The sequence below is a fragment of the Engystomops pustulosus genome, chromosome 1 (assembly GCF_040894005.1).
Source record: "Engystomops pustulosus chromosome 1, aEngPut4.maternal, whole genome shotgun sequence".
Lineage (NCBI taxonomy): Eukaryota > Metazoa > Chordata > Amphibia > Anura > Leptodactylidae > Engystomops > Engystomops pustulosus.
This window is the reverse complement of record NC_092411.1, coordinates 224,739,925-224,760,835: the sequence shown is the minus strand read 5'-3', so window position 1 is coordinate 224,760,835 and position 20,911 is coordinate 224,739,925. Positions and strand designations below refer to the sequence as shown.

Sequence of the window (20,911 nt, the reverse complement as noted above, 5' to 3'; positions counted from 1 at the left end):
GAATATTCCCTTGTTGATAGCCAAAGCACCCTCAGGTCTGTTTCTCAGCGCATATCGGAGGAGGTGGAGGTGGAGGAGGATGAGGAGGAAGAGGAGGAGAATGTTGGTGAGACACAAGAGGGGACCATTGTTGAGTCCTTTACTGTTCAGCGTGTATGGGCAGAAGAAGAGGAGTTGGAGGAGTTGGAGGAGGAGGAAATGGACAGTCAGGCCAGTGAGGGGAGTGAATTCTTACGCGTTGGTACTCTGGCGCATATGGCAGATTTCATGCTAGGCTGCCTATCCCGTGACCCTCGCGTTCAAAGAATTTATTCCAGCACCGATTACTGGGTGTTCACTCTCCTGGACCCACGGTACAAGCAAAATCTTTCCACTCTCATCCCTGCAGAGGAAAGGAGTGTGAGAATGCATGAATACCAGCAGGCCCTGGTGCACAAGCTGAAACAGTATTTCCCTTCTGACAGCGCTAGCGGCAGAGTGCGTAGTTCTGCGGGACAAGTAGCGAGGGAGAGTAGGCAAGCAGGCAGCTTGTCCAGCACTGGCAAAGGTACGCTTTACAAGGCTTTTGCCAGCTTTATGTCACCCCAGCAAGACACTGTCACCTGTCCCCAGTCTCGGCAGAGTAGGGCTGATCTTTACAGAAAGATGGTGAGGGAGTACGTAGCTGACCATACCATCGTCCTAAATGATCACACAGCTCCCTACAACTACTGGGTTTCAAAGCTGGACATGTGGCACGAACTGGCGCTGTACGCCTTGGAGGTTCTTGCCTGCCCTGCCGCTAGCGTCTTGTCCGAGCGGGTTTTCAGTGCAGCTGGTGGCATCATCACCGATAAGCGTACACGCCTGTCGACTGACAGCGCTGACAGGCTGACGCTTATTAAAATGAATAAAGGCTGGATTTCTCAGAATTTCCAATCTCCACCAGGTGAAGGAAGCTCAACCTGAATAATTGATCCACTCCTCCTCCTCCTCATTTTCCTCCTTCTCCTCCTCTTTGTACAGTAAAGCAGAGGAAAATGGCTATTTTTTGACAGGGCCCACTGGCTCTTGCTATAGTACTTCATGCATTTAATTTTTCTGGAGGGCCACCTACCCGGTCCTCTGTTTGAAACAATTTTTGTGAGTGCCACATACAGGCACTCAATCTATTCCATTTTACTGCAGGGCCACCTACCTGCTCCTCTGGTTTGAAACATTTTTGGGACTGCCACATACAGGCACTCAATCTATTCCATTTTACTGGAGGGCCACCTACCTGCTCCTCTGGTTTGAAAAATTTTTGGGACTGCCACATACAGGCACTCAATCTATTCCATTTTACTGCAGGGCCACCTACCTGCTCCTCTGGTTTGAAACATTTTTGGGACTGCCACATACAGGCACTCAATCTATTCCATTTTACTGGAGGGCCACCTACCTGCTCCTCTGGTTTGAAAAATTTTTGGGACTGCCACATACAGGCACTCAATCTATTCCATTTTACTGCAGGGCCACCTACCTGCTCCTCTGGTTTGAAACATTTTTGGGACTGCCACATACAGGCACTCAATCTATTCCATTTTACTGGAGGGCCACCTACCTGCTCCTCTGGTTTGAAAAATTTTTGGGACTGCCACATACAGGCACTCAATCTATTCCATTTTACTGCAGGGCCACCTACCTGCTCCTCTGGTTTGAAACATTTTTGGGACTGCCACATACAGGCACTCAATCTATTCCATTTTACTGGAGGGCCACCTACCTGCTCCTCTGGTTTGAAAAATTTTTGGGACTGCCACATACAGGCACTCAATCTATTCCATTTTACTGCAGGGCCACCTACCTGCTCCTCTGGTTTGAAACATTTTTGGGACTGCCACATACAGGCACTCAATCTATTCCATTTTACTGGAGGGCCACCTACCTGCTCCTCTGGTTTGAAAAATGTTTGGGACTGCCACATACAGGCACTATCCAAATTAAATTGTCTCCATAGCAGCCTCCACACGTTGTCTCCATTGCTACCTCCAAAAGTCGTCCATATAGCTGCCTCCATACATCGTCCCTTTATCAAACGAGGTGTGTCAGGCAGAAATTTGGGTTGTTTTCATGGATTACACATCAAAGTTGTTAACTTTGTCGCCACCCTGCTGTGTTATCCACAAAATATACTGGCAAACTTTTACCATTTAGGGATATTATTTCAGCGCTTCTTGTGCATCTGTTTACATTCCCCTCACCCGCCATATCCTAAACTTATAAGAACGCTACTACACTTGATCTTATACAAAAGGTTCTTAGAAGTGCTGTTTGGGGAGTAGCCTAGAGACAGGGGCTTGAATTGGCGAAAGCTCGCCTGGCAGCGGAGCGCCAGCTCCATGCGCATCATGCGCTTCTTGCGCATCTGTTTACATTCCCCTCACCCGCCATATCCCAAACTTATAAGAACGCTACTACACTTAACTTGGTGCAGGCTGGGACCGAGTCTGACCCTGGGGCTGGTCATATACTGCCGACGCAGAGAATTGCGGGGCCTACCTCGGTCCAGGTCTCAAAGGCCTACTATACCTCCTCCCACCCCTCCTCCACCTCCTCCTCCTCCGAATTACCATCCGTGGGCATGGCGCCATCAGTCGCTAGCTCTAGGCACAGCAGCAGTGCCGTCGCTAAGCGACAGCAGGCGGTGCTGAAACTGCTGAGCCTAGGCGATAAAAGGCACACCGCCCAAGAGCTATTACAGGGCATTCCACATCAAAGTTGTTAACTTTGTCGCCACCCTGCTGTGTAATCCACAAAATATACTTGCAAACTTTTACCATTTAGGGATATTATTTCAGCGCTTCTTGCGCATCTGTTTACATTCCCCTCACCCGCCATATCCTAAACTTATAAGAACGCTACTACACTTGATCTTATACAAAAGGTTCTTAGAAGTGCTGTTTGGGGAGTAGCCTAGAGACAGGGGCTTGGATTGGCAAAAGCTCGCCTGGCTGCAGAGCGCCAGCTCCATCCCAAGATCCAACTAACATAGTTGCAGCACCTTTAATCTACTACTAGTTCACTGCCTCCATAATAATAATAATAATAATCTTTATTTATATAGCGCCATCATATTCCGTAGCGCTTTACAAATCATAGGAAACAAATACAAATGTATTGTAACAGAGCACAACATTTGTATGGAACAACAGGAGTGAGGTCCCTGCTCGCCAGAGCTTACGGTTTATGAAGATGATGGGGTAACACGAGGTAAAAGAATATTTAACGGTCAAGCCATTCTTCTTAGGGAATAGAACAAAATATAATAAATGGAATTGCTGTCGCTTGAACCACTCAGCCGTCATCTTATATACCAGGTCCAGGGTGAATGGGACTGCAGAGAAGTCTGGTGCCTGTTGGTTGCTGGATAACAGATGGGAGGACGACACAGGACGGGTTAGTAGAAGAGTTAAAACTTCATGCAGTTAATGAGTGTTATAGGCTTGCCTAAAGAAATGGGTTTTAAGAGCACGTTTGAAACTTTGGAGGTTAGGTATTAGTCTGATAGTCCAGGGCAGAGCATTCCATAGAATTGGTGCAGCTCTAGAGAAGTCTTGGAGACGCGAGTGGGAGGTCCGCACTAGGGTAGAGGTTAATCTAAGATCACTGGCGGATCTAAGAGCACGGGTTGGGCGATAGACTGAGATAAGAGAGGAGAGGTAGGGGGGTGCAGCATTATACAGAGCTTTATGGATGAGGGTTATTATTATTTTAAACTGTATTCGAAAGGAGACTGGCAGCCAGTGCAGCGACTGGCATGAACTGTAAGCATACATGGTCCCCTTATCAAACGAGCTGTGTCAGGCAGAATTTTGGGTTGTTTTCATGGCTTCCATGTTAACTTTGTCGCCACCCTGCTGTGTAATCCACAAAATATACTGGCAAACTTTTATCATGTACCGATATTATTTGAGCGCTTCTTGCTCACCTCCTTTGGTTCCTCTCTGACACCCATTGGTTTGAAGCCTGAGTCCAATTAGGGTATGTCGCCATGCCACTCTCTAGCCTGCTGCCGCTGCCGCTGCCTCTGCCTCTGCATGCCGTCCCCTATAGTGTCAGGGTCAATTATTGGATGTTTTACATGCTATCTAGCTTCATTCTGTCACTCTGTCATGGCCATGCTGTTGCCCATAATTTCGGCATAATGGTGCGATTAAGCAGCCTCAGAGGCATCCATGCATGCTGCCCCTGCTGTTTCCTGTCCATTTCCGTGGTGTTTCCATCCTTTTCTGAGGTTCCCAGGTGTTTGGCCAAGCTTCCCTGTGCAGAGCCTTGGTCCCCTTGAAAAATGCTCGAGTCTCCCATTGACTTCAATGGGGTTCGTTATTCGAAACGAGCACTCGAGCATCGGGAAAAGTTCGTCTCGAATAACGAGTACCCGAGCATTTTAGTGTTCGCTCATCTCTACACATTTTCATGTTCTCTTGTTTGAAAACATGGATTTGAGTTACATCAATTGAAAGATTATTTCTCAGACACAATATTCAAAAAAATTTCAAACTTACATGTTACAGGACTGAGAATTGATGTAAACAAGTATAATAACTAATTTAAAAACACCTTTAATATTTCAAGTAACTGGACATGTCAAGCAATGTAATTTCGTAATTTTATGATCCTTCAAATAGTGAATGATGTATTGTGTATAAGACTTGAAAAAGAACATGTTTGGAACAAGGGGGCACTCGGAGTTGAACCAAGGACCTCTTGATCTGCAGTCAAATGCTCTACCACTGAGCTATACCCCCAATGTACGTCAAAGAATTTTTGTCCAAAAAACTTTAAATTATAGACAAATGCACATTTTCATGTTCTCTTGTTTGAAAACATGGATTTGAGTTACATCAATTGAAAGATTATTTCTCAGACACAATATTAAAAAAAAATTCAAACTTACATGTTAGAGGACTGAGAATTGATGTAAACAAGTATAATGACTAATTTAAAAACACCTTCAATATTTCAAGTAACTGGACATGTCAAGCAATGTAATTTTGTAATTTTATGATCCTTCAAATAGTGAATGATGTATTGTGTGTAAGACTTGAAAATCAAGATGTATGGTACAAGGGGGCACTCGGAGTTGAACCAAGGACCTCTTGATCGGCAGTCAAATGCTCTACCACTGAGCTGTACCCCCAATGTACGTCAAAGAATTTTTGTCCAAAAAACTTTAAATTATAGACAAATGCACATTTTCATGTTCTCTTGTTTGAAAACATGGATTTGAGTTACATCAATTGAAAGATTATTTCTCAGACACAATATTCAAAAAAAATTCAAACTTACATGTTAGAGGACTGAGAATTGATGTAAACAAGTATAATGACTAATTTAAAAACACCTTCAATATTTTAAGTAACTGGACATGTCAAGCAATGTAATTTCGTAATTTTATGATCCTTCAAATAGTGAATGATGTATTGTGTATAAGAATTGAAAATGAAGATGTATGGTACAAGGGGGCACTCGGAGTTGAACCAAGGACCTCTTGATCTGCAGTCAAATGCTCTACCACTGAGCTATACCCCCAATGTACGACAAAGAAGTTTTGTCCAAAATCTTTTAAATTATGGACAAATGCACATTTTCATGTTCTCTTGTTTGAAAACATGGATTTGAGTTACATCAATTGAAAGATTATTTCTCAGACACAATATTCCAAAAAAATTCAAACTTACATGTTAGAGGACTGAGAATTGATGTAAACAAGTATTATAACTAATTCAAAAACAGCTTCAATTTTTCAAGTAACTGGACATGTCAAGCAATTTAATTTCATAATTTTATGATCCTTCAAATAGTGAATGATGTATTGTGTGTAAGACTTGAAAATGAAGATGTATGTTACAAGGGGGCACTCGGAGTTGAACCAAGGACCTCTTGATCTGCAGTCGAATGCTCTACCTCTGAGCCATACCCCCAATGCACATTAAAGAATTTTTGTCCAAAATCTTTTAAATTATAGACAAATGCACATTTTCATGTTCTCTTGTTTGAAAACATGGATTTGAGTTACATCAATTGAAAGATTATTTCTCAGACACAATATTCCAAAAAAATTCAAACTTACATGTTACAGGACTGAGAATTGATGTAAACAAGTATTATAACTAATTTAAAAACACCTTCAATATTTCAAGTAACTGGACATGTCAAGCAATGTAATTTCGTAATTTTATGATCCTTCAAATAGTGAATGATGTATTGTTTGTAGGACTTGAAAATGAAGATGTATGGAACAAGGGGGCACTCGGAGTTGAACCAAGGACCTCTTGATCTGCAGTCAAATGCTCTACCACTGAGCTATACCCCCAATGTACATTAAAGAATTTTTGTCCAAAATCTTTTAAATTATAGACAAATGCACATTTTCATGTTCTCTTGTTTGAAAACATGGATTTGAGTTACATCAATTAAAAGATTATTTCTCAGACACAATATTCAAAAAAATTTCAAACTTATATGTTACAGGACTGAGAATTGATGTAAACAAGTATAATAACTAATTTGAAAACACCTTCAATATTTCAAGTAACTGGACATGTCAAGCAATGTAATTTCGTAATTTTATGATCCTTCAAATAGTGAATGATGTATTGTGTATAAGAATTGAAAATGAAGATGTATGGTACAAGGGGGCACTCGGAGTTGAACCAAGGACCTCTTGATCTGCAGTCAAATGCTCTACCACTGAGCTTAACCCCCAATGTACGTCAAAGAATTTTTGTCCAAAAAACTTTAAATTATAGACAAATGCACATTTTCATGTTCTCTTGTTTGAAAACATGGATTTGAGTTACATCAATTGAAAGATTATTTCTCAGACACAATATTCCAAAAAAATTCAAACTTACATGTTACAGGACTGAGAATTGATGTAAACAAGTATTATAACTAATTTAAAAACACCTTTAATATTTCAAGTAACTGGACATGTCAAGCAATGTAATTTCGTAATTTTATGATCCTTCAAATAGTGAATGATGTATTGTTTGTAGGACTTGAAAATGAAGATGTATGGTACAAGGGGGCACTCGGAGTTGAACCAAGGACCTCTTGATCTGCAGTCAAATGCTCTACCACTGAGCTATACCCCCAATGTACATTAAAGAATTTTTGTCCAAAATCTTTTAAATTATAGACAAATGCACATTTTCATGTTCTCTTGTTTGAAAACATGGATTTGAGTTACATCAATTAAAAGATTATTTCTCAGACACAATATTCAAAAAAATTTCAAACTTACATGTTACAGGACTGAGAATTGATGTAAACAAGTATAATAACTAATTTAAAAACACCTTCAATATTTCAAGTAACTGGACATGTCAAGCAATGTAATTTCGTAATTTTATGATCCTTCAAATAGTGAATGATGTATTGTGTATAAGAATTGAAAATGAAGATGTATGGTACAAGGGGGCACTCGGAGTTGAACCAAGGACCTCTTGATCTGCAGTCAAATGCTCTACCACTAAGCTATACCCCCAACATACGTCAAAGAATTTTTGTCCAAAATCTTTTAAATTATAGACAAATGCACATTTTCATGTTCTCTTGTTTGAAAACATGGATTTGAGTTACATCAATTGAAAGATTATTTCTCAGACACAATATTCCAAAAAAATTCAAACTTACATGTAAGAGGACTAAGAATTGATGTAAACAAGTATAATAACTAAATTAAAAACACCTTCTATATTTCAAGTAACTGGACATGTCAAGCAATGTAATTTCGTAATTTTATGATCCTTCAAATAGTGAATGATATATTGTGTATAAGACTTGAAAAAGAACATGTTTGGAACAAGGGGGCACTCAGAGTTGAACCAAGGACCTCTTGATCTGCAGTCAAATGCTCTACCACTGAGCTATACCCCCAATGTACGTCAAAGAATTTTTGTCCAAAAAACTTTAAATTATAGACAAATGCACATTTTCATGTTCTCTTGTTTGAAAACATGGATTTGAGTTACATCAATTGAAAGATTATTTCTCAGACATAATATTCCAAAAAAATTCAAACTTACATGTTAGAGGACTGAGAATTGATGTAAACAAGTATAATAACTAATTTAAAAACACCTTCTATATTTCAAGTAACTGGACATGTCAAGCAATGTAATTTCGTAATTTTATGATCCTTCAAATAGTGAATGATGTATTGTGTGTAAGACTTGAAAATGAAGATGTATGGTACAAGCGGGCACTCGGAGTTGAACCAAGGACCTCTTGATCTGCAGTCAAATGCTCTACCACTGAGCTATACCCCCAACGTACGTCAAAGAATTTTTGTCCAAAATCTTTTAAATTATAGACAAATGCACATTTTCATGTTCTCTTGTTTGAAAACATGGATTTGAGTTACATCAATTGAAAGATTATTTCTCAGACACAATATTCCAAAAAAATTCAAACTTACATGTAAGAGGACTAAGAATTGATGTAAACAAGTATAATAACTAAATTAAAAACACCTTCTATATTTCAAGTAACTGGACATGTCAAGCAATGTAATTTCGTAATTTTATGATCCTTCAAATAGTGAATGATATATTGTGTATAAGACTTTAAAAAGAACATGTTTGGAACAAGGGGGCACTCGGAGTTGAACCAAGGACCTCTTGATCTGCAGTCAAATGCTCTACCACTGAGCTATACCCCCAGTGTACATCAAATAATTTTTGTCCAAAATCTTTTAAATTATAGACAAATGCACATTTTCATGTTCTCTTGTTTGAAAACATGGATTTGAGTTACATCAATTGAAAGACTATTTCTCAGACACAATATTCCAAAAAAATTCAAACTTACATGTTAGAGGACTGAGAATTGATGTAAACAAGTATTATAACTAATTTAAAAACAGCTTCAATTTTTCAAGTAACTGGACATGTCAAGCAATGTAATTTCGTAATTTTATGATCCTTCAAATAGTGAATGATGTATTGTGTGTAAGACTTGAAAATGAAGATGTATGGTACAAGGGGGCACTCAGAGTTGAACCAAGGACCTCTTGATCTGCAGTCGAATGCTCTACCACTGAGCTATACCCCCAATGTACATTAAAGAATTTTTGTCCAAAATCTTTTAAATTATAGACAAATGCACATTTTCATGTTCTCTTGTTTGAAAACATGGATTTGAGTTACATCAATTGAAAGATTATTTCTCAGACACAATATTCAAAAAAAATTCAAACTTACATGTTAGAGGACTGAGAATTGATGCAAACAAGTATTATAACTAATTTAAAAACACCTTCAATATTTCAAGAAACTGGACATGTCAAGCAATGTAATTTCGTGATTTTATGATCCTTCAAATAGTGAATGATGTATTGTGTATAAGACTTGAAAAAGAACATGTTTGGAACAAGGTGGCACTCGGAGTTGAACCAAGGACCTCTTGATCTGCAGTCAAATGCTCTACCACTGAGCTATACCCCCAACGCGTCAAAGAATTTTTGTCCAAAAAACTTTAAATTATAGACAAATGCACATTTCCATGTTCTCTTGTTTGAAAACATGGATTTGAGTTACATCAATTGAAAGATTATTTCTCAGATACAATATTCCAAAAAAATTCAAACTTACATGTTAGAGGACTGAGAACTGATGTAAACAAGTATAATAACTAATTTAAAAACACCTTCAATATTTTAAGTAACTGGACATGTCAAGCAATGTAATTTCGTAATTTTATGATCCTTCAAATAGTGAATGATGTATTGTGTATAAGAATTGAAAATGAAGATGTATGGTACAAGGGGGCACTCGGAGTTGAACCAAGGACCTCTTGATCTGCAGTCAAATGCTCTACCACTGAGCTATACCCCCAATGTACGTCAAATAATTTTTGTCCAAAATCTTTTAAATTATAGACAAATGCACATTTTCATGTTCTCTTGTTTGAAAACATGGATTTGAGTTACATCAATTGAAAGATTATTTCTCAGACACAATATTCAAAAAAAATTCAAACTTACATGTTAGAGGACTGAGAATTGATGTAAACAAGTATAATGACTAATTTAAAAACACCTTCAATATTTCAAGTAACTGGACATGTCAAGCAATGTAATTTCGTAATTTTATGATCCTTCAAATAGTGAATGATGTATTGTGTATAAGACTTGAAAAAGAACATGTTTGGAACAAGGGGGCACTCGGAGTTGAACCAAGGACCTCTTGATCTGCAGTCAAATGCTCTACCACTGAGCTATACCCCCAATGTACGTCAAAGAGTTTTTGTCCAAAAAACTTTAAATTATAGACAAATGCACATTTTCATGTTCTCTTGTTTGAAAACATGGATTTGAGTTACATCAATTGAAAGATTATTTCTCAGACACAATATTCCAAAAAAATTCAAACTTACATGTTAGAGGACTGAGAATTGATGTAAACAAGTATAATAACTAATTTAAAAACACCTTCAATATTTCAAGTAACTTGGTTCGGAGTTGAACCAAGGACCTCTTGATCTGCAGTCAAATGCTCTACCACTGAGTTATACCCCCAATGTACGTCAAAGAATTTTTGTCCAAAATCTTTTAAATTATAGACAAATGCACATTTTCATGTTCTCTTGTTTGAAAACATGGATTTGAGTTACATCAATTGAAAGATTATTTCTCAGACACAATATTCCAAAAAAATTCAAACTTACATGTTAGAGGACTGAGAACTGATGTAAACAAGTATAATAACTAATTTAAAAACACCTTCAATATTTCAAGTAACTGGACATGTCAAGCAATGTAATTTCGTAATTTTATGATCCTTCAAATAGTGAATGATGTATTGTGTGTAAGACTTGAAAATGAAGATGTATGGTACAAGGGGGCACTCGGAGTTGAACCAAGGACCTCTTGATCTGCAGTCAAATGCTCTACCACTGAGCTATACCCCCAATGTACGTCAAATAATTTTTGTCCAAAATCTTTTAAATTATAGACAAATGCACATTTTCATGTTCTCTTGTTTGAAAACATGGATTTGAGTTACATCAATTGAAAGATTATTTCTCAGACACAATATTCAAAAAAAATTCAAACTTACATGTTAGAGGACTGAGAATTGATGTAAACAAGTATAATGACTAATTTAAAAACACCTTCAATATTTCAAGTAACTGGACATGTCAAGCAATGTAATTTTGTAATTTTATGATCCTTCAAATAGTGAATGATGTATTGTGTATAAGACTTGAAAAAGAACATGTTTGGAACAAGGGGGCACTCGGAGTTAAACCAAGGACCTCTTGATCTGCAGTCAAATGCTCTACCACTGAGCTATACCCCCAATGTACGTCAATGAATTTTTGTCCAAAAAAATTTAAATTATAGACAAATGCACATTTTCATGTTCTCTTGTTTGAAAACATGGATTTGAGTTACATCAATTGAAAGATTATTTCTCAGACACAATATTCCAAAAAAATTCAAACTTACATGTTAGAGGACTGAGAACTGATGTAAACAAGTATAATAACTAATTTAAAAACACCTTCAATATTTCAAGTAACTGGACATGTGAAGCAATGTAATTTCGTAATTTTATGATCCTTCAAATAGTGAATGTTGTATTGTGTGTAAGACTTGAAAATGAAGATGTATGGTACAAGGAGGCACTCGGAGTTGAACCAAGGACCTCTTGATCTGCAGTCAAATGCTCTACCACTGAGCTATACCCCCAATGTACATTAAAGAATTTTTGTCCAAAATCTTTTAAATTATAGACAAATGCACATTTTCATGTTCTCTTGTTTGAAAACATGGATTTGAGTTACATCAATTGAAAGATTATTTCTCAGACACAATATTCAAAAAAAATTCAAACTTACATGTTAGAGGACTGAGAATTGATGTAAACAAGTATAATGACTAATTTAAAAACACCTTCAATATTTCAAGTAACTGGACATGTCAAGCAATGTAATTTCGTAATTTTATGATCCTTCAAATAGTGAATGATGTATTGTGTGTAAGACTTGAAAATGAAGATGTATGGTACAAGGGGGCACTCAGAGTTGAACCAAGGACCTCTTGATCTGCAGTCAAATGCTCTACCACTGAGCTATACCCCCAATGTACGTCAAAGAATTTTTGTCCAAAAAACTTTAAATTATAGACAAATGCACATTTTCATGTTCTCTTGTTTGAAAACATGGATTTGAGTTACATCAATTGAAAGATTATTTCTCAGACATAATATTCCAAAAAAATTCAAACTTACATGTTAGAGGACTGAGAATTGATGTAAACAAGTATAATAACTAATTTAAAAACACCTTCTATATTTCAAGTAACTGGACATGTCAAGCAATGTAATTTCGTAATTTTATGATCCTTCAAATAGTGAATGATGTATTGTGAGTAAGACTTGAAAATGAAAATGTATGGTACAAGCGGGCACTCGGAATTGAACCAAGGACCTCTTGATCTGCAGTCAAATGCTCTACCACTGAGCTATACCCCCAGTGTACATTAAAGAATTTTTGTCCAAAATCTTTTAAATTATAGACAAATGAACATTTTCATGTTCTCTTGTTTGAAAACATGGATTTGAGTTACATCAATTGAAAGATTATTTCTCAGTCACAATATTCCAAAAAAATTCAAACTTACATGTTAGAGGACTGAGAATTGATGTAAACAAGTATTATAACTAATTTAAAAACACCTTTAATATTTCAAGTAACTGGACATGTCAAGCAATGTAATTTCGTAATTTTATGATCCTTCAAATAGTGAATGATGTATTGTGTATAAGACTTGAAAAAGAACATGTTTGGAACAAGGGGGCACTCGGAGTTGAACCAAGGACCTCTTGATCTGCAGTCAAATGCTCTACCACTGAGCTATACCCCCAATGTACGTCAAAGAATTTTTGTCCAAAAAACTTTAAATTATAGACAAATGCACATTTTCATGTTCTCTTGTTTGAAAACATGGATTTGAGTTACATCAATTGAAAGATTATTTCTCAGACACAATATTAAAAAAAAATTCAAACTTACATGTTAGAGGACTGAGAATTGATGTAAACAAGTATAATGACTAATTTAAAAACACCTTCAATATTTCAAGTAACTGGACATGTCAAGCAATGTAATTTTGTAATTTTATGATCCTTCAAATAGTGAATGATGTATTGTGTGTAAGACTTGAAAATCAAGATGTATGGTACAAGGGGGCACTCGGAGTTGAACCAAGGACCTCTTGATCGGCAGTCAAATGCTCTACCACTGAGCTGTACCCCCAATGTACGTCAAAGAATTTTTGTCCAAAAAACTTTAAATTATAGACAAATGCACATTTTCATGTTCTCTTGTTTGAAAACATGGATTTGAGTTACATCAATTGAAAGATTATTACTCAGACACATTATTCCAAAAAAATTCAAACTTACATGTTAGAGGACTAATAATTGATGTAAACAAGTATAATAACTAAATTAAAAACACCTTCAATATTTCAAGTAACTGGACATGTCAAGCAATGTAATTTCGTAATTTTATGATCCTTCAAATAGTGAATGATGTATTGTGTGTAAGACTTGAAAATGAAGATGTATGGTACAAGGGGGCACTCGGAGTTGAACCAAGGACCTCTTGATCTGCAGTCAAATGCTCTACCACTAAGCTATACCCCCATTGTACATTAAAGAATTTTTGTCCAAAATCTTTTAAATTATAGACAAATGCACATTTTCATGTTCTCTTGTTTGAAAACATGGATTTGAGTTACATCAATTGAAAGATTATTTCTCAGACACAATATTCAAAAAAAATTCAAACTTACATGTTAGAGGACTGAGAATTGATGTAAACAAGTATTATAACTAATTTAAAAACACCTTCAATATTTCAAGTAACTGGACATGTCAAGCAATGTAATTTCGTAATTTTATGATCCTTCAAATAGTGAATGATGTATTGTGTGTAAGACTTGAAAATGAAGATGTATGGTACAAGGGGGCACTCGGAGTTGAACCAAGGACCTCTTGATCTGCAGTCAAATGCTCTACCACTGAGCTATACCCCCAATGTACGTCAAATAATTTTTGTCCAAAATCTTTTAAATTATAGACAAATGCACATTTTCATGTTCTCTTGTTTGAAAACATGGATTTGAGTTACATCAATTGAAAGATTATTTCTCAGACACAATATTCAAAAAAAATTCTAACTTACATGTTAGAGGACTGAGAATTGATGTAAACAAGTATAATGACTAATTTAAAAACACCTTCAATATTTCAAGTAACTGGACATGTCAAGCAATGTAATTTCGTAATTTTATGATTAGAGATGAGCGAACATGCTCGTCCGAGCTTGATGCTCGGTCGAGCATTAGGGTACTCGAAACTGCTCGTTGCTCGGACGAATACTTCGCCCGCTCGAGAAAATGGCAGCTCCCGCCGTTTTGCTTTTTGGCGGCCAGAAACAGAGCCAATCACAAGCCAGGAGACTCTGCACTCCACCCAGCATGACGTGGTACCCTTACACGTCGATAGCAGTGGTTGGCTGGCCAGATCAGGTGACCCTGGGATAGACTAGCCGCTGCCCGCGCTGCTCGGATCATTCTGTGTCTGGATGCCGCTAGGGAGAGAGCTGCTGCTGGTCAGGGAAAGCGTTAGGGTGTTCTATTAGCTTACTGTTAGGCAGGAGTGATTCTCAAAGAACCCAACAGCCCTTCTTAGGGCTACAATAACGTTCTACTTTTTTTATTTTAATTTGCATCTAGTACCATTTTGTGAGGAATTAGCAGGGGGACTTGCTACCGTTGTGTTTAGCTCTTAGTGGCACACATATCCATAGCAAAGACCGAAGTGGGAAAATTTAGTAGGGGTTGGATTTCAATTAGGCACTAACTCAGTGTCATCTCATCTGGCATAGTAGTGTGCTTTGATACTTGGCTAGAAAATAGCCATAGGAGAATACAAAGAGCTTACTTACGCATACAGTAGCGTTATATATATTTGATTTCTGGTTGATCTGCTGGTGGCTGTACTTTCTGCAGTGCATGTACTAGCCAATTCTGAGCAATTTGTAGTGAGACTTGCGACCGCTGTGTTCTGCGCTTAGTGACGCACATATCCATAGCAAAGACCGAAGTGGGAAAATTTAGTAGGGGTTGGATTTCAATTAGGCACTAACTCAGTGTCATCTCATCTGGCATAGTAGTGTGCTTTGATACTTGGCTAGAAAATAGCCATAGGAGAATACAAAGAGCTTACTTACGCATACAGTAGCGTTCTATATATTTGATTTCTGGTTGATCTGCTGGTGGCTGTACTTTCTGCAGTGCATGTACTAGCCAATTCTGAGCAATTTGTAGTGAGACTTGCGACCGCTGTGTTCTGCGCTTAGTGACGCACATATCCATAGCAAAGACCGAAGTGGGAAAATTTAGTAGGGGTTGGATTTCAATTAGGCACTAACTCAGTGTCATCTCATCTGGCATAGTAGTGTGCTTTGATACTTGGCTAGAAAATAGCCATAGGAGAATACAAAGAGCTTACTTACGCATACAGTAGCGTTCTATATATTTGATTTCTGGTTGATCTGCTGGTGGCTGTACTTTCTGCAGTGCATGTACTAGCCAATTCTGAGCAATTTGTAGTGAGACTTGCGACCGCTGTGTTCTGCGCTTAGTGACGCACATATCCATAGCAAAGACCGAAGTGGGAAAATTTAGTAGGGGTTGGATTTCAATTAGGCACTAACTCAGTGTCATCTCATCTGGCATAGTAGTGTGCTTTGATACTTGGCTAGAAAATAGCCATAGGAGAATACAAAGAGCTTACTTACGCATACAGTAGCGTTCTATATATTTGATTTCTGGTTGATCTGCTGGTGGCTGTACTTTCTGCAGTGCATGTACTAGCCAATTCTGAGCAATTTGTAGTGAGACTTGCGACCGCTGTGTTCTGCGCTTAGTGACGCACATATCCATAGCAAAGACCGAAGTGGGAAAATTTAGTAGGGGTTGGATTTCAATTAGGCACTAACTCAGTGTCATCTCATCTGGCATAGTAGTGTGCTTTGATACTTGGCTAGAAAATAGCCATAGCAATAGGATAGCATTGTTTGGTTTTAAAAACTCAAAAAAAAACAAAAAACACAAAAAAAAAAAAAAAACACAAAAAAAAGTAAAAAAAAAAATAAAGTTATAACTCTCATTTTAAAAATGTTTAACCCGAGGGCTAGGGGTAGAGGACGAGGGCGGGGACGTGGGCGTCCAACTACTGCAGGGGTCAGAGGCCGTGGTCCTGGGCGGGGTGAGACACCACCTGCTGATGAGGGAGCAGGGGAACGCCGCAGAGCTACACTCCCTAGGTTCATGTCTGAAGTTACTGGGACTCGTGGTAGAGCACTGTTGAGGCCAGAACAGTGCGAACAGGTGATGTCGTGGATTGCTGACAATGCTTCGAGCAATTTGTCCACCACCAGTCAGTCTTCCACGCAGTCCACCCATGTCACCGAAATCGCCACTCCTCCAGCTCCTGCACCTCAGCCTCCTCCCCCCCAGTCTGCCCCCTCCCAGGAAAATTTGGCATTTGAACCGGCATACTCTGAGGAACTGTTTTCTGGACCCTTCCCACAGTCACAAACCACTTGTCCGGTTGCTGCTGAGCAATTTTCCGATGCCCAGGTTTTCCAACAGTCACAGTCTGTGGGTGATGATGACCTTCTTGACGTAGTGGAAGTGTGTAAAGAGGTGTCCGACGATGAGGAGACACGGTTGTCAGACAGTGGGGAAGTTGTTGTCAGGGCAGGAAGTCCGAGGGGGGAGCAGACTGAGGGATCGGAGGATGATGAGGTGACAGACCCAAGCTGGGTTGAGAGGCCGGGTGAACACAGTGCTTCTGAGACGGAGGAGAGTCCTCGACCAGAACAGGTTGGAAGAGGCAGTGGTGGGGCCAGACGGAGAGGCAGGGCCAGAGCTGGTGCATCAGCGCCAAATGTGTCAACTAGTGAAGCTCCCGTGGCGAGGGCTCCTGCGGCGAGGGCTAGATCTTCAGAAGTCTGGAGGTTCTTTAAGGAAACACCGGATGACCGACGGACTGTGGTGTGCAACATTTGCCAAACCAGGCTCAGCAGGGGTTCCACCACTACTAGCTTAACTACCACCAGTATGCGCAGGCATATGAATGCTAAACACCCCACTCAGTGGCAACAAGCCCGTTCACCTCCGGCCGTGCACACCCCTGCTCCTTCCCCTGTGTCAGCTGCTAGTCAGCCCCCTGCCCAGGACCCTGCCACAAAAACCCCATCGTCGCCTCCACGATCCTCCACAGCATCCACCAGCGTTCAGCTCTCCATACCCCAGACGCTGGAGCGGAAACGCAAATATAGTGCAACCCACCCGCACGCCCAAGCCCTTAATGTGCACATCTCCAGATTGCTTAGCCTGGAGATGCTGCCCTATAGGCTAGTAGAGACCGAGGCCTTTCGCAACCTCATGGCGGCGGCCGCCCCTCGGTATTCGGTCCCCAGCCGCCACTACTTTTCCCGATGTGCCGTCCCAGCCCTGCACCAGCACGTGTCAGACAACATCATCCGTGCCCTGACCAACGCCGTTTCTAAGAGACTCCACGGAACTCATCCGGCAACTAAAAGACTTCAAATGGGACCCATCATACCACCTATTGACAATGGACGTGACTTCCTTATACACCAATATCTCTCACGAATTGGGTCTACAAGCAATCTTACAAGCTTTGCAGAGGTCTCAAAAAATGCCAGCCCAACAGGTGGATTTTATCCTTCAAAGTATCCACTTCATATTAAATCATAATACTTTCACCTTTCAGACCTCTGTCTACTCCCAAAAAAGAGGTACGGCGATGGGGACGAAATTCGCCCCCAGCTACGCTAACCTTTTTATGGGGGAATTCGAGAAGAATTTCATTATGGGGGACTCAGAATACAGCGGAAAGATCAAGATGTTTAAACGGTACATTGATGATCTGTTCCTAATCTGGGCCGGCACTGAACAAGAAGCCCATAACTTCCTATGCACCATCAACAGTAACCCTTGGGGCATCACCCTCACCCTAAACATCTCACCACTCCGTATTGAATATCTGGACCTCCTCATCTCGGTGGACCCAAAAGAGACATCACTATTAACAGAAACATATTTTAAATCTGTGGACGTCAATAGCTTTTTGGAGTTTTCTAGTTCCCACCATAGAAAATGGCTCAATAATATCCCATACAGCCAATTCAAACGGATACGAAAAAATTGCTCCTCCAGACCAACATACATGGAACAATCAGGGATACTGAAGGAACGGTTCATACAAAAAGGGTACCCCCTTAACATCATTAAGGACGCCTATCATAAGGTGAATAAGTTAACCCAAGATGACTGCTTACTCCCATCCAAAAAAACCTCCACGCCAGCAACAAACCGGCATCTCAATTTCATTACAACCTACTCATCTGACCATACGATTATCAGATCAATTCTAAACAAACATTGGCCAATACTCCAGCAAGATCCCTACTTGGCAAAGACCCTTGCCAAGAACCCCATGCTCACATTCAAACGAGCTCCAACTCTAAAAACATTTCTGGCACCCACAAAGTTACGTTCTACTACAAAAAACGCCACCACTAATCTCCAACACAACACCTTGTTCCCAGCAGTAAAAGGCTCTTTTAGGTGCAATAGCCCAAGATGCCTGACATGCACGATCATGCAACATAAGGCACAAACCTTTACGTCTCATACTACATCTGAGACATTCTCAATACAATCATTTGTCAACTGTTCCTCCGATCATGTTATTTATCTATTAGAATGTCCCTGCTCCCTCCAATATGTTGGCCGCACAACACAACCTTTTAGGGAGCGCATTAACACACACCGCAGTAAGACTAAAGCAGGGTACCTACTACACAGCGTCTCTAGACACTTTAAGTTCCATCATGACAAAGACTTCTCCCAAGTTAAGGCAAGCATTATAGAACAGATTCCAAAACATTTCCCTAATAGACAAAATCAACTTATAAAGAGGGAGAATTACTGGATCTTTAAACTTAACACCATGAGTCCATTTGGTCTTAATGAAACTATAGAAAGAATTTGATATATTTTTTCATTGAATACACCTTGGAGGTCAAAAACACTCAGCGTATTTACATTTGACCATTACCAGGGAATAAATCTTATTTAAATTTTTGGACATTCCTCCTCGCAACACTCCCCGAACCTCTGTTTGATCCTTCTCCACGTATAATTTTTGGCGCACGCGCCATAATTTTTGGCGCACGCGCCATAATTTTTGGCGCACGCGCAGTACATTCTGATTGCATTGCGCATGCACCCTCCCCCTTCACCGCTATAAAAAGCCGTCATACACTATCAGCAGCGATCATTCACGCATCTGCTGCCGGCAGGAACAGACAAGACACTGAGTAAGTCTCCATTAGCCTCTATATCCCCATATTATGGTAACTTTTTATTCATTACGGACTCCCTTATGTTTCAGTCTCGCGGGATCATTCTAAATATAGGTCCTCAGAGGCTTAGATATCCCCACTATATTCCAGCACAAGAGGTTAGTCCCTTTCACATTTTTATATCCTAATATCGTTTTACCACCACATATCCCCCTCTCGGACGTCCCTAACACACAACATCTCTCTTCTAGAGCAATCAGCTAAAAGTCTGCAAATATCCTCCTAGCACAGAGAGGTTAGTACTACATTCTGGTCCAACCGTTTTGATTTAATTGTACTTTCAAAGAATTTAATCTTTAAATTTATAACCTTCAACTTGGCTCCATATCGCTATTTTATAAAAAACTTCTATGTATCATTTATGAATTTTATGTATTTTATGAATTTTTATTGATCCACTCAGAACCTTTTATATATATGTTTTATTCTGTCTTTTGGAACACCCACTATTTTAAGACTACCACTTGTATACTGAAAAAAGGCTGTTACTGTTTTCTCCAGCAACATTGTGTATACATTATGTTTAACAATACTGTATATTTCCATTGTGAAATCCTCAAAACATTATGTGAAACTATTATCTCTACCCGTTACAGAAACATCTGGACCTGAAGAAGGGGCCAATCCCGCCCCGAAACGCGTAGTCCACTTTTACAAATAATTTTAACTAAAGACTTTTGTTTCTAAAAAATATTGTTGTAATAAATTCTTGTACCACTTCAAAAAATTCACATTGATACGTGTGATAACTGTCAAGTTCCTATATCTTTGTCATAAGCAGCGCGACCAAAATACTGGTCAAAAGACAAATAACCGCTTGAAAACTTCTCGGGCCTCACACCCTGAATACCAGAGGACGCAGCAGCTTTCTTACACAGTCTGCCACACCTGACAGTGTGACAAAAAACCTTATTCCAAATCTCCACATAGAGCGCGTTGTCACCCTCTGAAAACACTACAACGCCGTTTCTGACAAGGTCCACCTGACCACGGACACGTGGACGAGTGCTGCCGGGCAGGGCCACTATATATCGCTGACGGCACATTGGGTTAACTTGGTGGAGGCTGGGACCGAGTCTGACACTGGGGCTGCTCATATACTGCCGACGCCGAGGATTGCGGGGCCTACCTCGGTCCAGGTGTTTCAGGCCTACTATGCCTCCTCCTCCTCCCACCCCTCCTCCACCTCCTCCTCCGAACTACCATCCGTGGGCACGGCGCCATCAGTCGGTAGCTCTAGGCACAGCAGCAGTGCCGTCGCTAAGCGACAGCAGGCGGTGCTCAAACTGCTGAGCCTAGGCGACAAAAGGCACACCGCCCAAGAGCTATTACAGGGCATCACGGCGCAGACTGATCTGTGGCTGGCACCGCTGAACCTCAAGCCGGGAATGGTTGTGTGTGACAA

General features: G+C 39.7%; 13 non-coding genes across 13 annotated transcripts; all 13 read right to left on the bottom strand.

The window, feature by feature from the left end:
• Positions 1-4,697: 4,697 nt before the first annotated feature.
• Positions 4,698-4,769, bottom strand: TRNAC-GCA (transfer RNA cysteine (anticodon GCA)). The gene has a single exon. It is a non-coding gene; the product is annotated as a tRNA-Cys (tRNA).
• A 320-nt stretch (positions 4,770-5,089) lies between these two features.
• On the bottom strand, positions 5,090-5,161 carry TRNAG-GCC (transfer RNA glycine (anticodon GCC)). The gene has a single exon. It is a non-coding gene; the product is annotated as a tRNA-Gly (tRNA).
• A 320-nt stretch (positions 5,162-5,481) lies between these two features.
• On the bottom strand, positions 5,482-5,553 carry TRNAC-GCA (transfer RNA cysteine (anticodon GCA)). The gene has a single exon. It is a non-coding gene; the product is annotated as a tRNA-Cys (tRNA).
• Positions 5,554-6,265: 712 nt separating this feature from the next.
• Positions 6,266-6,337, bottom strand: TRNAC-GCA (transfer RNA cysteine (anticodon GCA)). Its single transcript has one exon. It is a non-coding gene; the product is annotated as a tRNA-Cys (tRNA).
• A 712-nt stretch (positions 6,338-7,049) lies between these two features.
• On the bottom strand, positions 7,050-7,121 carry TRNAC-GCA (transfer RNA cysteine (anticodon GCA)). Its single transcript has one exon. It is a non-coding gene; the product is annotated as a tRNA-Cys (tRNA).
• A 1,496-nt stretch (positions 7,122-8,617) lies between these two features.
• TRNAC-GCA (transfer RNA cysteine (anticodon GCA)) lies at positions 8,618-8,689 on the bottom strand. Its single transcript has one exon. It is a non-coding gene; the product is annotated as a tRNA-Cys (tRNA).
• Positions 8,690-9,791: 1,102 nt separating this feature from the next.
• TRNAC-GCA (transfer RNA cysteine (anticodon GCA)) lies at positions 9,792-9,863 on the bottom strand. The gene has a single exon. It is a non-coding gene; the product is annotated as a tRNA-Cys (tRNA).
• A 320-nt stretch (positions 9,864-10,183) lies between these two features.
• TRNAC-GCA (transfer RNA cysteine (anticodon GCA)) lies at positions 10,184-10,255 on the bottom strand. The gene has a single exon. It is a non-coding gene; the product is annotated as a tRNA-Cys (tRNA).
• Positions 10,256-10,866: 611 nt separating this feature from the next.
• On the bottom strand, positions 10,867-10,938 carry TRNAC-GCA (transfer RNA cysteine (anticodon GCA)). Its single transcript has one exon. It is a non-coding gene; the product is annotated as a tRNA-Cys (tRNA).
• A 712-nt stretch (positions 10,939-11,650) lies between these two features.
• Positions 11,651-11,722, bottom strand: TRNAC-GCA (transfer RNA cysteine (anticodon GCA)). The gene has a single exon. It is a non-coding gene; the product is annotated as a tRNA-Cys (tRNA).
• A 1,104-nt stretch (positions 11,723-12,826) lies between these two features.
• On the bottom strand, positions 12,827-12,898 carry TRNAC-GCA (transfer RNA cysteine (anticodon GCA)). The gene has a single exon. It is a non-coding gene; the product is annotated as a tRNA-Cys (tRNA).
• Positions 12,899-13,218: 320 nt separating this feature from the next.
• Positions 13,219-13,290, bottom strand: TRNAG-GCC (transfer RNA glycine (anticodon GCC)). Its single transcript has one exon. It is a non-coding gene; the product is annotated as a tRNA-Gly (tRNA).
• A 712-nt stretch (positions 13,291-14,002) lies between these two features.
• TRNAC-GCA (transfer RNA cysteine (anticodon GCA)) lies at positions 14,003-14,074 on the bottom strand. The gene has a single exon. It is a non-coding gene; the product is annotated as a tRNA-Cys (tRNA).
• Positions 14,075-20,911: the final 6,837 nt, after the last annotated feature.